The sequence below is a fragment of the Schistocerca cancellata genome, chromosome 2 (assembly GCF_023864275.1).
Source record: "Schistocerca cancellata isolate TAMUIC-IGC-003103 chromosome 2, iqSchCanc2.1, whole genome shotgun sequence".
Classification (NCBI taxonomy): Eukaryota; Metazoa; Arthropoda; class Insecta; order Orthoptera; family Acrididae; genus Schistocerca; species Schistocerca cancellata.
In genome coordinates this window covers 1077743920-1077759914 of record NC_064627.1, presented here as the reverse complement: position 1 = coordinate 1077759914, position 15995 = coordinate 1077743920, and positions in this window count along the sequence as shown.

Genomic DNA, 15995 nt, shown 5'->3' with positions numbered 1-15995 from the left:
ATTCGAACCTGCGATCGTAGCGGACACGCGGTTCCAAACTGACGCGCTTAGAACCGCACGGCCACACCGGCCGGCCAGGAGAATTTTGGGAAAGCTTATTTCTAAAGGAGACGTCGCATAGAAAGCTAGTGCGACCTATGCTCATGTATTAGAGATCTCCTCTAGGTCGGATTAAAGGAGGACATCGGAGCTATTCAGAGGCGTGCTGCTAGATTTATTACAGTAGTTTCGATCTTCACGCAAATATTACGGAGATACTTCGTGAATCAGACGGGAATCCTTGGAGAGAAGACGACGCTCTTTCCGTGAAGTACAATTACGGAAATTTAGAGAAGCTGCATTGGAGGCCGACTGCAGAACGATTCTACAACCGTCAAAGTACATTTCGCGTTAGGATCACAAGGATGATATGACGCAAATTAGGGCTCGTACAAACAGTCATAGATAGTGAATTTCTTCTACAGGAAAGTAGTGATGCGTGACCCCGTACCGTGCCTTGTGGAGTGTCGACGTAGATGTAAGACAATGAGTGGCAAGGCAGTAATTCTAAAGATTTTGCTACGCGATAGTTAAATGAAAAATAAAGGAATGCACTAATATTGTTGACCTAGAAAAGAAATTAAAACGACGTATAGGAAAGCACAATTGAAAAACTAGCAGTAAAATTGTGAAGAAACAGAAAAAAGAATGATGGTCGGAATGACAGGTTTAGAATACGGACAAATTGGGAGAAATTTGAAAGCTAAGGTGCCATCGTAGCCAATGAAAAGAGAATTACACAGTCCAAACGTGAATAAGACAGCACATAGATGGAACGAGCAAACTCCGGGCGTCTATCACCGAACACAATGGAAGAAGCAACTGTTCTCGATTTGGGGGTGTATGGGATTCAGTACTAGCATAATAGCGTTATTGGTATTCTGAAGTCTTGCGATCAAACACATGTTTTCTAATACCACTAGTGAAAACAGCAACCAGCTGATTTCCCAAAATAGCGTATAGAAGCTATGAGACTGGGAACAACCACAGAGCTCTTGGAAGAATACAATCCACACGATTCCGATGATGGTGAAGACAGAAAAATGTGGAAACTATAATACCATCAGCTCGACAGTCTTATATTCAAGTTATTGAGCACAATAATTCACAAATGAACGGAAAACATATTTGAGGAACTGTTAAATGAGATTATCTTTCGGAAAAGCAGAGGCTTCATGGGGGCAATTCTGGAATTTACGATCGGAAGCAACAAAAGCGAAAAACTTTCACAGGGTGTGTCGAGTTATGGAAAGCATTTGACTTTATAACGTGGTACAAGATATTTGAAATCCCATATAGTGAATGAATGGTGGCGTACGATGTGCACATAGCCCTAGACGAATGAATAAGAAAGGAAGATCAACAACGAAATGCCCGGGTTTAAAAGGGAGTAGTCCGCAGCTCGTGGTCGTGCGGTAGCGTTCTCGCTTCCCACGCCCGGGTTTCCGGGTTCGATTCCCGGCGGAGTCGGGGATTTTCTCTGCCTCTTGATGACTGGGTGTTGTGTGATGCCCTTAGGTTAGTTAGGTTTATTTAGTTCCGAGTTCTAGGGGACTAATGACCATAGATGTTAAGTCCCATAGTGCTCAGAGCCATTTGAACCATAAAAGGCAGTAAAACAAAGATACACGTTTCTCGTTTATTGTTCAGCCAATGTTTCGAACAACCAGTGGTGGAAATAAAAAAGGAAACGTTAAGGAATATTTTCATATATAAAGGAGAATGAATAATTTCACTCATGGCCGTGCAGAGTGGTCACGCAGTTTGAGGCGCTATGTCACAGATTGCGCAACCCCTCCCGCCGAAGGTTCGAGTCCTCCCTCGGATATGGCTGTGTATGGTGTCCTTAGCGTAAGTTAGTTTAAGTAGTGCGTAAGCCTAGGGACCGAAGACCTCAGCTGTTTAGTCCCATAGCCCTTGCCACAAATTTCCAAGTTTCTGATACGAATGACTTACAGACAAGTGATTCTCGATCGTTCCTCAGGCGACCAATTTCTTCACTGTATGGTACAAAAAGTTTACACAAAGTAATATGTCACATTCAGACATTCATTCACTCTCATAAATAAGGAGAATTATAGTAGTAATTAATAAAAAATTAGAAAATGAAACAAAGAGAACTGGAAACAAAAAGGGCAGTATTTTGACAGCAGCTCAAACTGTGCTGTCAGCTGACACAAAATGTTGCAGGTAGCCCTCTACTAACTCTTTGATATGAAGGAGCTGCGATGTCCGTGATCCAAAATACGGCGACCCTGCCTTGTCGTGGCCAGACTAAGAATGGGTAAAATAGACCGGTTAAAACCGATACCAGTATTTTAGTTCTGAGGAACCGGTATTTTTCAGTATTTGTTTGGTCTCGGTTAGAGCAAAAGTTCTCTTTTTTACTAATCACAAGGTAAAAAACGCGAAATATTCGCCATAGCAACAGAGCTAAAATTTTCCGTTTTTCAATAAACCGTTTTTAAGAACGAGTAATTTTTGTTCGTAAAATTTGTCTTGCTTTGAAACATTGCCTTATTGTTATAAGAAATGGGAAAAACGATCAGTGCTATTTTAACAACAATGCTGACAGAAATGAGCAACAAACACATGGCATAAAAACTGGTACAGCATTACTGAGACAATAATGTACGTGTTACCGTATGGCGGTACCTATTAGATGGTAGATGTGTCCATACAGTGCGAGAGACCTGCACATCTGGTCTGCATGGTAGTTTCTCACTGTCGTCCTTGGATATCAGTTGTTTTACAGAATGGCATCGTCATCAATCTGGAAGTACCTTATAAAGTGTGCTATCAACGAAATACAATGCTCCGTTTTCTATAAATGATTAAAAACAGGAGCAGTCACAACGCCACAACAAAGATGCGTTATAATGTAAGGAAGAAACTTGAACATTAAAAGCTCATTCATAGTTTACAATAAAAAATAGGAAGCAACTGACCTTATGTCTTTATCTGCTTGTTGCCTTTGAAAACGGACAAATTATTATGAAAAACAGAGTTCAACAACGTCAGTTTTCACCCTTTGGAACTGACTAATTCTAATGTCCAAATAGTGGTACGGTCACCGATTACAACATAATTTTGGAGCAAAGTTTCAAAAAGTTAGAATCAACAGGAGAGTACTGTTAATTTTTTTGCAGTAGTAAACCACTTAAGACTAATTTAATATTTTGATTCTATGTATCTTGAAGCTAAAGGAATCAAAATTTTTCAATCTTTCTTCGATATCTACGTCTATAATGGGAAATAATAGGAATAAAAAATCGAAAAGGGGTTATTTCAGATATCGGTTATTTTGGACGGTTTTAAAAGTTAGATTAAACTGGCATTGAAAAAAAAACAATATAAACGAAAAGTGTTTGTTTCAGCGGTAACCATCATCCCTAGGGCAGACGTGATCGATTGTGACCTTGATGAAGAGTGCGCCTGTCCCCACTTTCCTATGCAGTCCAACATGGGGCCACGTCATGTCGGAATGTCTGATAAACCTGGATATTGCACGATTCGACCAAATGGAGACCCAGAGTGAGTTCGCTTTCGAACACTGTCAGTTGTTAATAACGCTTTCTTATATACTAGTACGGAGCATGTGTCCTTCACAGTGACCACTTAACACCTGACACTGTTGCTGTTAATGCCTCTTAAATACCCTACCAGGGGTGTTAACAACACTGAGGAGGCAGAACGCTAATGCTCTATGCTGGCAGTTCTGTCTACAACAGGAAATTGCAACCCTAACCATTTACGTATCCACCGATGGTGTGAGCTTGTACGAAGATACATTACGGCCTCCCATGTCTTCTTCGTATTTTGCTTTTACTTGTTAGGCAGTGTACATCGCCGGTACGGAATCTGCCAGAATCTTTCTTGCCACACTCGGTGACCAAGTCTCAGTGAGAAAGTTTTCACTCACTGTGAGCCCCAGATGTTCATCTGAACCAACCGGCTAGTAAAGCTAAGACACATGCGTGTAATTTTCAGCTGGCGAACATACGTAAATCCTATGAATTATTAAAGACATCCCTACAACCCAGTTGTTAGAACGCTTTGTACAGTCTTCTGCAATGGCAACAGTGAACGACCGCCTATGAATTTCAGTTTAATATCATAAGTAAATACTTAAATTCACCATATAACCTTAAACACCGAATTTTGCACTTTTCAAAATAAATTACTCTTGACACACTAAAGTGTATTGTGTAAAAACTCAATGAAGAACTTAAGCTAAACGCTCTACCACTAAATTACTAAGTTAACAGTAGATCTTGACTGATATTTTCAGTTTCAGACCGACACTATTATTTTACTGTGGTTGTCCAGAAAGTAAGTTCCGATCGGTCGCGAAATGGAAACCACAGTGAAAAACAGAGACGTTTTCTTTGCAACAGTTAGGTACATCTTCCACCTACTTCTCTACATAGTCGCCGCTCCAACTTCGAGTTTTGTCGTAGTGTTGTATCAACTTTCCAATATCCTCGTCAAAGAAAGCAGCCGCGTGTGCTTTAGGTCAGTTATCTGCATTGGTCTGCAGCTCGTTGTCTGTGGAAAAATTTTGTCTTCATAGCCAGCGGTTCTTGTGAGCAGAGATGAGACTCAGGAGGAGCCAATTACGGACTATATTGTGGGTGATCAAACACTTCTCATCAGAAACGCTGCAGGAGCGTCTTAATTGCCCCTGCAGTGTGCGGCCGAGAATTGGCATGTAGAAGGAACTGCTCGACAGTTGTGTTATGTGGGCTGCATGACACAGGCGAAATCTCTAACTGCGCCTTCATACTTGGCGGGAGACACTATTCCCTACGCCATTTTTATGTGCTCACTGTTCACTCAAAACTGAAAAGAGTAACGCGACACGATCGACGGGCGTACTAGAGACATTGCCAAACACATTTTGTGCAAAGCTTTACCAGATTTTTTCCAGTGGTTTCCATTTCGCTACCGATCGGAACTTACTTTCTGGGCAACGCTCGTGTCTGTTGGATAGCACTATTTTCATTTGTTGTACTGTGTTGAGTGACTTTTTTGGATGGGAGTGAATGCTGCATGTACATGAAATACTAATTATTGAAATTGTTAATACCAAACTGTGAGTGAGTTTGGTAGACTGTGGAACCTTAATGGAAGAGACGCACATGCTTTTAAGTAGGCCCAACTTTTATTATTTACCGCACTGGTAACACCAGTTCCAGTAGCCTGTTTTCTGTACTTTAATTATGTAATACTTCCTTTCGCACTTCACAAGAGCAAAGATGTTTGAATTTGTTGGTTACTGAATGCATGCACTGTACATGCACTTTTAATTTTAGCCAATTTACTGCGCACTACAGGGCATTTATGACATATTTGCCTAGCTATGTATAATGTTACCATCACTTAACTTTTTCGCTTGCTCCTACATGAGCATCTTAACATATACTTGGTTGTACGTAATTTGTATGACTTCTTACGTTACGCATATGTAAATTTAAATATGTTCATTGTATATTTCTTTTAGTTTGAGTAACCGGTACACTGTTGTATACATTTATACATATATGTATTTACCTTATGTCTAGTTTTGCACGCCATCGGCTTGTGTTACGCCACACTAGCGCTGTGTGTGCTTTCTAGTCTGTATAGTCACGTTTGTGCGAACACTGAACGGACCTATTGCTGGGCACAGCTGATACCGCGCTTGTAAGGGTTTTCCTACGCTGTGCTGCTATGGCAGTGTCTGCTGGTGCGCTTAATGTAAGGTAAGAGTTTTTGAAAGTTTATTAAAAATTTTCCTGTCTTCTTTGAACCACGAGGTGCCTTCACGTCTTAGTTTCTTGCTTTTAATTATGTCCACCTTTCAACCTTTGCCGCACTGGTAAAGCTGGTTCCTGTCAAACAACCGAAGATAACCGCTGACGGACTTGGTTATCACTTGGACGGGTAACCATCCAGGTCTGCCGATCACTGTTGGCAAACGGGGTGCACTCAGCCCTTGCGGGGCCAGTCGAGGAGCTGCTTCACTGAGAAGTAGCGGCACCTTTCACGAAAACAGACGACGGATGGGAGAGCGGTGTGCTGACTACCTGCCCCTCTGTATCCGCACCCAGTGACTTGCATCGGCTGAAGATGACACAGTGGTCGGTCGATACCCTCATTCCATCCGAGGCTTGTTCGGATGGAGTTTAGTTTTAGTTTTCGTTTCATTCTTTATGAAGCTATTAAGGATGGGTTTTAATATGTGCTTTAGTCTGCGTATTCGCGCAGTCGGCCCCTTTACTTGTTATTAATGGGTTCTTGTCTTGACACTCTGCTGATGTACCAAAACGGTGAAACGCGTTACCGAAATTAAACAACTGTGTAACCGAGACACTTTTTCAGTTTGACGTTACTTTCATTATTATTCACGTTTGGGACCACGCGAGGTGAATCGATCTATGTCGATTTTGATGGTTAACCTTCCTTTGTGTCAATATTTGTTTCATCCTTACAGAAGTCACTTTCTCTCATCAGACCATGGTTCTCTAGTCCGTTTTCTGATTTGCTTCTGACCAACTTTCCAGTCAAATATCTTTTGTCTGAATGTCTTTCTATCTGTAACGTCTGCCTGAGTTATACCGGTAACTTTAAGATCCTCCTCAATAGCAGCAATCCATTTAATTGGCTCAGTTTTGGCCTTACTTCTGTTTTCGTAGAATTCTACTATTTGTTTTGTGAACCTAGTGGGCACCATTCCTTTAAAGTCTCCATAACATTTAAGTCTTCGTTTTCTCATGTCACCATGTATGTCCCTGTCTTCTTCCATTTCCTTATTACTTCTCAGCCCATAAGTTTTGGGGCATAATGTTTTCCTAATAATCTTTTGTTCTTTCTTTTGAATTTCTTCAGTATCCCTCTTTCTGCTCCATAAATACATTCAGGTTGGATTACAGTGTTGTAATGTCTAATTTTACTGAATTTAGAATTTGATTTTCTATTATAAATATTTTGTGTTAATCTGAATGCAGCTGCCATTTTTAACAGGAATTCGTTTGCTGCTTTTTCCAGACCATTTCCTTTTATGATTTGCTCCAAGGTTTGAAACTGAGAAACCCTTCTCATTTTTCCATATTTTGTGTTCAAAAACCTTGGTGCTTGTTTGTTGCACGTCAGGTAGCCCGTTTTTTTCGAATGATATTTGTAGTTCTACTTTTACCGCAACTTCTTTAAGAATTTCAATTTGTTCTTTAGCTGTGGTAATATCCCCAGTTAAAAATTCCAAATCCTCTGCAAAGGCAAGGAAATCTACTCTAACATTACTTCTACCTAACTTTATTGACTGATCTCTATTTTGACTCGATTTTTGCTCTCGCTATGCTGTAATTACCTTTTCCAAAACACAGTTAAATAGTAATGGAGAGAGTCCATCTCCCACTCTAACACCAGTCTTTATATCAAATGGTTCAGAAATTTCACTCATAAATTTAACTAACATTAATCAGTGTTAGAGTTACATTATCTAACCCGTATTCCTTTAAAATATGGAAAAGAGATTCACGACCAACTTTTATTTTATGTGCCTTTTGGAACTCGTTATTTCGGATTTTTGTGAAAACTGGTTTCGGACCTGTGATTGTTCCAAAGAGGGAGACAACTGAGTTATATGAGTTGAAATAGCAAGCTGTTTGGCTACCATCCTGTTTGGCAAAAACAGGAGAAGAAATCTTTCATGTGCTTCGATACTAGGAGATTACGTGGCACGTTTCCCTCAATGTGAGGCCAGGTAGCCCCGAAAATCTAATTGTTTTGTGAACGGTGTGGAATATTTGCATTATGAAGAATTACATTAATCTGTAGAAGTTTGTGACAGCTCTTGTATGACGTCTACACAAATTTCGAATTTTCTACAGAGAACTGAGAGTATATTTTGAAAGTTATAAATTACACGTCGCTAGCTATGCAGTCATATGCGTGAACTTGTGAAACCCTAAAACTCAATTTACTACATACTATCTGCACGAGCATTCAAAACCATCATACGTCGTGCGATTTTACGAACTGCTGATGAACTGATAACAATTGCGGATATTTGAATAACGGGTTGTGAGTTCCAGTTTTAAGATAGGTGTTACAGTGAAAGAGAGAGTGCTGTAAGTGTAAGTGAATTAGTTCAAACTGTGCCAATTTTCGTACTTTCGTTTCTGGAAATGTGTGATAGGGGGATTTCGAAGCAAAATTGTTGTTTGAGGTCATAAAATAGAACAGACATTTTACTCAATAATTTTTATGCATTTTGTAGTTAGAGCTGACCTAAAAGTGAAGCTTCCATTAAAAGAATATCAAAATTAATTCAACGCACCCAGCTGACACGTGGAGAGCAGTTAGTTATTTGTATAGCTTTTTTCAGCTGAGGAACGTTTTACTTTGCTTCAGGACAGGCCGTACTTCTGAAGAACATAGTTAGGTGAGTAAGAAAATTCGACAGTAGCAGAAAGACCGATGAGGACGCGCTGCTGCATATTAGTACCTAAAGAAGTATTCGATTTGAGTTTACATTTCTGAAAATGTACGTATATAGCGCAGCCTTGCATGTAAGTGAATCATTGACTTCTTGAAAGTCAGAAAAGAGGAGAATCGAAGCGGTTGATGTGTGGCGTCAGACGAAAATTATCAATAAATGGACTGATAAGATATGGTGGAAGGAATAAAAGGTTTTTGTTACCTTTATTGAGTTTCGATTCCCCCGGAAGGGGACGGGCTGGCAGCAGCGTAGTATGCCGCTCTTCAGCCTACAGTATTTGTTTTACAAAGATGAAGATAATAAAGAATAAAAACAGGCGATAAAATCAGAGACTTAAATGGTAACATGGCGGAAAATCGTGGAACTTAAAATATAGAACAAAGGACGGATGATGGTAATAAAATACATATGAAGCAGACAGGTAAAAGAAATGACAGACAATTAAAAAAAAATCACGGTGACAGTCTGGTTTCTGTTCGCAAGAGATATAAAATGTACACCCAGCGACAGCATGGTTTCTGTTCGCAACACTTTGGAAAGATGAAAAACACTGAACATTCACTTGGACATTGCACTACAAAATTGGCACAAATATGATATACCACAGCTGAGGGCAGATGGGGGGAACCTGGACATACGATGGGAAAGGAAAGGGGGAGGAGGGAGGAGAGGAAATAACGAAGTGGGGGGCAGGGGGGAAAGGAGCCGATGGAGGACGAGGACTCATAAGAGGGGGGGGGGGGGGGCGTGTGCTGGTCAGACGCGACAGAGAGTGGGGATAGGCAGAGGAGTGGCATACAAAAGTACTTGGGAGGTAGAGTGAGGTTAGGTGGGGAGAAAAACAGGACAGAAGGAGGGGAAGAGTGAGCCTGGGGAAAGAGCAGAGGATAGGAGAGGGAGTGAGGATCAGAGTTGATAGGAGAGATATATGGAGGGACAGAGGGCATCATCCAGGAGGGGGAGTTGACGGAATCCACCTTGGGAAAGGAGATGAAGGGTGTGGAGATGGAAGGTAGGGGGGACACAACAGTAAAGGCGTGGCAGAGGCCAGGGATTGGAGAGGAAAGGAGCAACCAGGGGGTGAGGGGGACCGAGGTGGCGGGAGGTGTAGAGTATGCGGATATGTTCGAGGAATAGGAGCAGATGGGGGAAAAGAATGAGGTCGTAGAGGATCTGTGTGGGCGACGGGAGGCGTATATGGAAGGCGGAATAAGTGGGGAAAAACTGACTAAAAGAAGTGATGGGATGACGAAATATGCGTTAAGACATGGAATTAGATTCCGTATCACTAGAGGAATTCTTAGAAGACTAGAAATATGGTGGAGGATAGGAGAAAATACACGACATATAATTGAAGAGAATGGTGTAAATGGACCTGCACAAGGTTTTCTCTAAAGGTCATTGTTATACGTATTACGAGTCACGTATCGATTCACATACTCTGTGTGTAGAGAACTTGCAGGGAAAGTTGTTTTGGATCGTGTGTCACGTTAAATGAGTAGTTGTTGACGTTCAAGCAAAAGGGTACCTACTGAACTTGGTAAGTATGGGAAAAATGAACAGGAAGTGATGAGTCTGTTGGTGTTAGGAGAAAACCTTCAAAAGAAGAGACTGTTTCTAGTCACCAGTGGAGATTTTATTTCTCCAAAAGCCTGCGCCTAAGGGGCGCACAAAACTCAGACTCGCTACGGCAACATGAGTCTGTCGCAGTCAAACAAAGAGACACTGCGTCCCCCATAGGAGGAACTCATGGACACGTCCTGAGGAGGACCGAGCTGACAGGCAAGAGAGCGTCCCCAATACCGACGAATTCTTACCAACCCGTTCGGTGCACCATAAACTCCTCCTGTTACTGGGCTGATGGGCTGAGGGTGCTACAATCGGCGTCCCTCCGTCAGCGGTATTTAACAAAGCGTCCCTAGCCTGTGATCATACCGTGGGACGATGTTCATGTGGAGTGAGTGCTGGTGTTATTTACAACATCCGATACTATACCGACCTAGGCTCAGGCGTACTCTTACCAATGTCATATGAAAGGCAATTAAAATACAAAATTCGAAAAAAAGTTTGAAAAACCGTTTTCCTTATTAATAAAACAGCTCACCTCGCACGCAAGTGTGGAGAGACTACACGCTTCGGACTTTGTGGTAAAACAAATTGGAGCGTGCTGCCTATCTTTGTTTTGCGTCATGTGATATGTATAAACAGGGAATAAAGTGTCATTTTTTGTCTTTATGGATGAGAGGAGCCGCATAAGCAATGCTTAAAGAGTAAAATTTAGTGCAGAAAGAAACACCTCGTGCCCGATGACCGCATAGACAGCGCCGTCTGCTTTGACTGTAACGAAGGGATTAATAATGAAGAGCGATTATAGTGGTCTCCAGCGACTATTTAGTGAACATCATTACAGACCTGACTCTGTGAAACATGTACGTAAACTACACAAAGTTCCAGCAGTGCAGGAGAACATATATAGCCACTTGAACTTCGTGTATTCAAACACTACATCACTTTGCCTCTAAGATGAAGCTCGTAACGTTGCCTTGTGTGTACATCCAGTTCTAGTGTGCATGTCAGTATTATTGCAGTGTAAGACTAGGGCGGACGGGAAACATTACACGAACTATAATTTTGGGTCAAATGATGTCACTTGGCACCGGCAAGATCGGTCGTAACATCTTCATCCTGATACTTACTTATGGAGCTCCATGTTAATTTTTGGTGAACTAAAATTACGCCAAACAATTGACAAAGTGTGTCTCGATACCCGACAAGTGACAGACGATCTGCTTATATGATCTTACACTTTATATACGAGGAGGACGAAAGCTTCTAGCTTTCCTCACGGTAACTGCGCTCACTACTAATAGTTAAACACGAAAGGATGAATGGTAAATTATGTTGGTTGGTTTACAATAAATATCTAGTCAGACATCTACAAAATAATCACCTCATAATACAGATAACCGATTGATCTAAGCTTTTCAGGCACCTCTAATCGACAATCGTAACCAAATGAATCATTTTCTTGAACTTATTAAGCACTTCAGTTCATCATTGTTAGTATTTGTTGGTACTGATAATGTCCCTGTTACTATGCTATGACATTAAAAGCAACTGAAGATTTAGAGAAATGTTCTAACAACGTTGAATGAAAAACACTCATTCAGATTGTGAAGCTAAAATAGGCATAGTGTAATGTTAATTACAACTTGTACAGAAAGCACACTGCAGTCATAAGAGTCGAAAGAGATAGGTTGTAATGTATATCCTATGTTAAAAATTTGTACAGAGAGCAAACTGTAAAGTGAAATATATAAATAGAATTACAGTTGAGGGAGAAGAATTAAACACTTTTTAAGTTTGCTGTTGGTGTCGTTATTCTGTCAGACACTCCTGAAGACTTGGAACATGTTGAATGCAATGAATGGTCTGTTGAAAGGAGGTCATAACATGGAAATCTTCAAAAGTGGAACGTAGTCGTGGTAGGGGAATTAGAATAATGGAAATAGTGTGAAAGCTTTTCTGTTCACGCAACAACGTAACTGAGGCTGGCAGAAGTTGAGAGAGTATAAAAGGCAGGCAGGCAGGCAATTACAAGAAAATAGTTTTTGTAAGTGACACCTATTAACATCGAAACATAAATTTAAGTGTGAGGAAGCCTCGTCTTACGACCATAGCTGCGGTTTTATACTTCCGGGTGCGGTGTGGGGAATGCACGACCTAAACATTGCTAGTTTGGCTATTTTACAGTTAAAACGAGAGCCAAATAAAGTAAAAACGGTAAGAGAAAAAATAATAACGACTCACCACGAAGAATATCTGAATGGGACGGAAATAGGTAGATGTGACGTAGATGTAAAGACAAACAAATGAACGAATGATAACAATTTCGGAAAAGTTAGATGATTCATTCAACAGAAATAGCTTCAAAAATTGAGCAAGTAAACCATTGTTCCACCTCTGACCCTTATGCAAGCAGTTATTCGGCTGGGCATTGATTATCGAATTCTTGGATGTCTTTCTGGAAGATATAGTCGTATTTTTTGTCTTAAGAGAGTGTACACAAAAAAGTAAAAAGACTGAAGATAAGTGAAATTCTTTAATAAACCATGTAGATATGACGTACGCTAAACGAGATAGCTGTAGTTCAAACTAAATGATGTACTGAGTAAAATTAGCAGATATATGTAAATACTTGTCACACACGTTCAAAATTCAGATGAAGATAAAACAGACAAACAACAGTCAATTACATAGGGCGAAGCATGCGTTTCTCTAATACAAACAGACCGTTTCACACAGTAACACTTTCTCATAACAGCGCTGTGACTTTCGAAATAAGTAGAAAATATTCAAGGGTCGAAACTGCAGTTTCCCACTAACAATCGCTGCGCAAGTTTGGTATTCTCAATAAATACCGCGAAACATACGTAACGAAGTTCGTCACACACACATATGAATAATAACTGCAGCATATAACCAAAACTCAGCTGTCTCATTCTCAGTATACAAAGTGAAAGTTCCAGAAAAATAATTTGAGGCCATTATGAACGTTAATCGACCAAGGAAGCTTCTAAAATATGAAAAGGTGTTTCAGAGGCCACTAGCAGTCACAAAATTTGTTGGGTTTCTTAAGTTATTGACTCAAACGACGTGTTTCGAGTCACAAATCTTGTGTTTAGGCGCAACAGCATTATAAAAGAAACATTCAACGAATAAACATATGAAAAATTTTTAGAGTCATTGTATGTGCTGTGGCTTTCCTGTGGAAAAAGAGGATAACAACTGAATATGTGAGAATATTCATTTTGTTTGTTGATCTGCTGTTCAGATAAAAATTGTTAAAAGATGACTCCGTTCATATGACATGGCTGTCTTCTTGTAACGTGTGCAGTTAACACTGTTGTTATAGCTGCTTGGATATTGCCAGCCACAGGTAGCGAAGTTGCAGAGGATACCTAAAACACGTCAGCACAATCTACTCTACTGTACCGTAGTAACAAAGCAGGAGTCAAAACAAAACTTGTTCCGATTTAAAGCCGGCCGAAGTGGCCGTGCGGTTAAAGGCGCTGCAGTCTGGAACCGCAAGACCGCTACGGTCGCAGGTTCGAATCCTGCCTCGGGCATGGGTGTTTGTGATGTCCTTAGGTTAGTTAGGTTTAACTAGTTCTAAGTTCTAGGGGACTAATGACCTCAGCAGTTGAGTCCCATAGTGCTCAGAGCCATTTGAACCATTTTTGTTCCGATTTAACGACAGATGTGTCGGGCATGGTGTTTACAGTCACTTACAATGTCCTCTGCACGTCTTTCAGTAGGAACCCTATTCTTGATCAACTAATACAGTAAATTACGGTAAGAGAAACTGCGACATCATTTTAAAGACGATAGTGCGAAAATTATTTTGCCGTTGTAACTCGGATTCATATATATTCGTATTACGAATATCCTGTTTTAGAAGTACCGGTACAGTTGGAGAAATGTGAGTTCTGGAAATCCAAAATTTCGGTTACCATATATTTTTCTACTTTTGGTGTATTCCGGCTCTGCTGATTGTGTCGATGAACTTCTGGAACACATTATGAATGGTTCTTAGTGTATTCCGAAAATTTCCGGAATTCTTTAACGTGAACCGGCATCCAAGAGAACACGTGCTGTATCCCCAAGTAGATATATGAAGTTTGGGTACTCGGAGCTGCGTTATAAGGCGATGTTCTTTATCTAGGGAACCGCTGGTTTACAGATGTATTTTTATTGGGAGTATTTGCTTGTGTCGCTGTTCCTTTCGTTTCAACCTATATTGTCCAAAGACCCTGCATATAAAGAGTAGCAGTACAACGTGAAATTTCTTAATGAAATCGCTAGCACAGTTAAGCCATTCAAATTGTCTCCAATTAAATAAAGCGCAGTCGCTCAAAATGAGTATAATGAATATTGTAATTACCCTTATAATTACCTTTGTATCTGCGCGAGAACACAGTGTAAATAAATGTAATTGGTACATGTTTCGTAGTAGCATGAAAGAAGTGTCAGCTTCACCTGCTAAAAATATTAACTCGTACTGCTTCTTAAAATAATTATGTGTGTTTCATTCAGTAGCTAAAATACCATTGTCTGTGAAGGCATTCTCACTTTCAGTGGTTAACAAAGGAAGGCAAAATTTAAATGAGGCTGTACCTACAGATTGCTGACGGAATAATAGCCAAAAATAGCTTCAACAGCTGATTTTTGGGTGAAATTTTGGCTATCGACGTTTTAAATTCAGTGAAATATCGATCGCCATACCCATATCTAAACAGCGAGTGCTATTTCTTCACCGTACATGGAGGAATAAGTATGACAAAGCGTTTGGAAATAGGAATTCTATATTTATCGAATGTTAATCTAAAAAAGTGGAAATGAATTTCCCACCCGAGTTTTTAATGTTTTGAAAAGAACCCAGATGATACAAGGGGCACATTTTTCACTATGTAGCGTCGGTACACCATTTGATGATAGGAACAAAGTAGTAATCAGAGAATTGCTTGGAAATCAGTGGCCTGCACCATACAAAGTGAATCAGATCCTATGGCGGAAAAGTTAGAGCCAGGGTTGAATAGACAAAAAACCGACTGTTTCCGTTTATTACAATAAAAAAGTAAAAACAATAACTGATCAATATGGTACTACACAACTCTCACGGGACAACCCGGTGAAACAATACATGAGAATTGGCCTGGAGTACAAAGGAAGAAAAGTAATTTTCATCAAGACAATGGAACTTTTCAAAACCTATGTTTATTCTGTGAGACAAATGGCGATTGTTCCGCGTTCGTTGAAATATCCATCCTGTCACCCAGAGACGGCAATCTTTCACGTCCATCGATTCACACACAATAAAGAAATTTGTGGCTGGAAAAGGATTTGAATCCAATGAGGAGGCTATGCCAGCTGTGTACACTCGATCCAGACGAGCGGAGTTTAGTGACTGCAAAGTTACACAGCAAGGCTCACTATCCTAAAAACCAAGAAAGCACGGTGTTCCTCGCCAAAACGACAAATTTTCGCCTCTCCTACCATAGTCTGATCTGAAGACGTTTTGTTGTTCGTAGTGATGTACCGTTTTTGAAAACGAGGTCTTTCACTACAGCACTGTTGTCAAAACATTAACGAACTTCCTGCCACGACAGTTCAGGATAAAACCTCGAGCGTCCGATGATTACTTTCATCATCTTCGTCAGGAGCAACTGACTGTCAAAACTGCTGCTGTGGTGGACCTATATAGCCCACAGGTGGCTTCTGAATGGTCGGTAATTACGTAATGCTGTTACAGATGGTGTCAACGTTCGCGCTGATGGCGCCACTGCTCCGGCCATAGCGTAATCACAATGGATATCTCTGGTTCTTCTATGCATCGAGATCTGGCTTCCATGCACCACTAAGACTAGATTCACAGTCACGATTGGAGATATTCTCGCACATTCTTATTCCTACA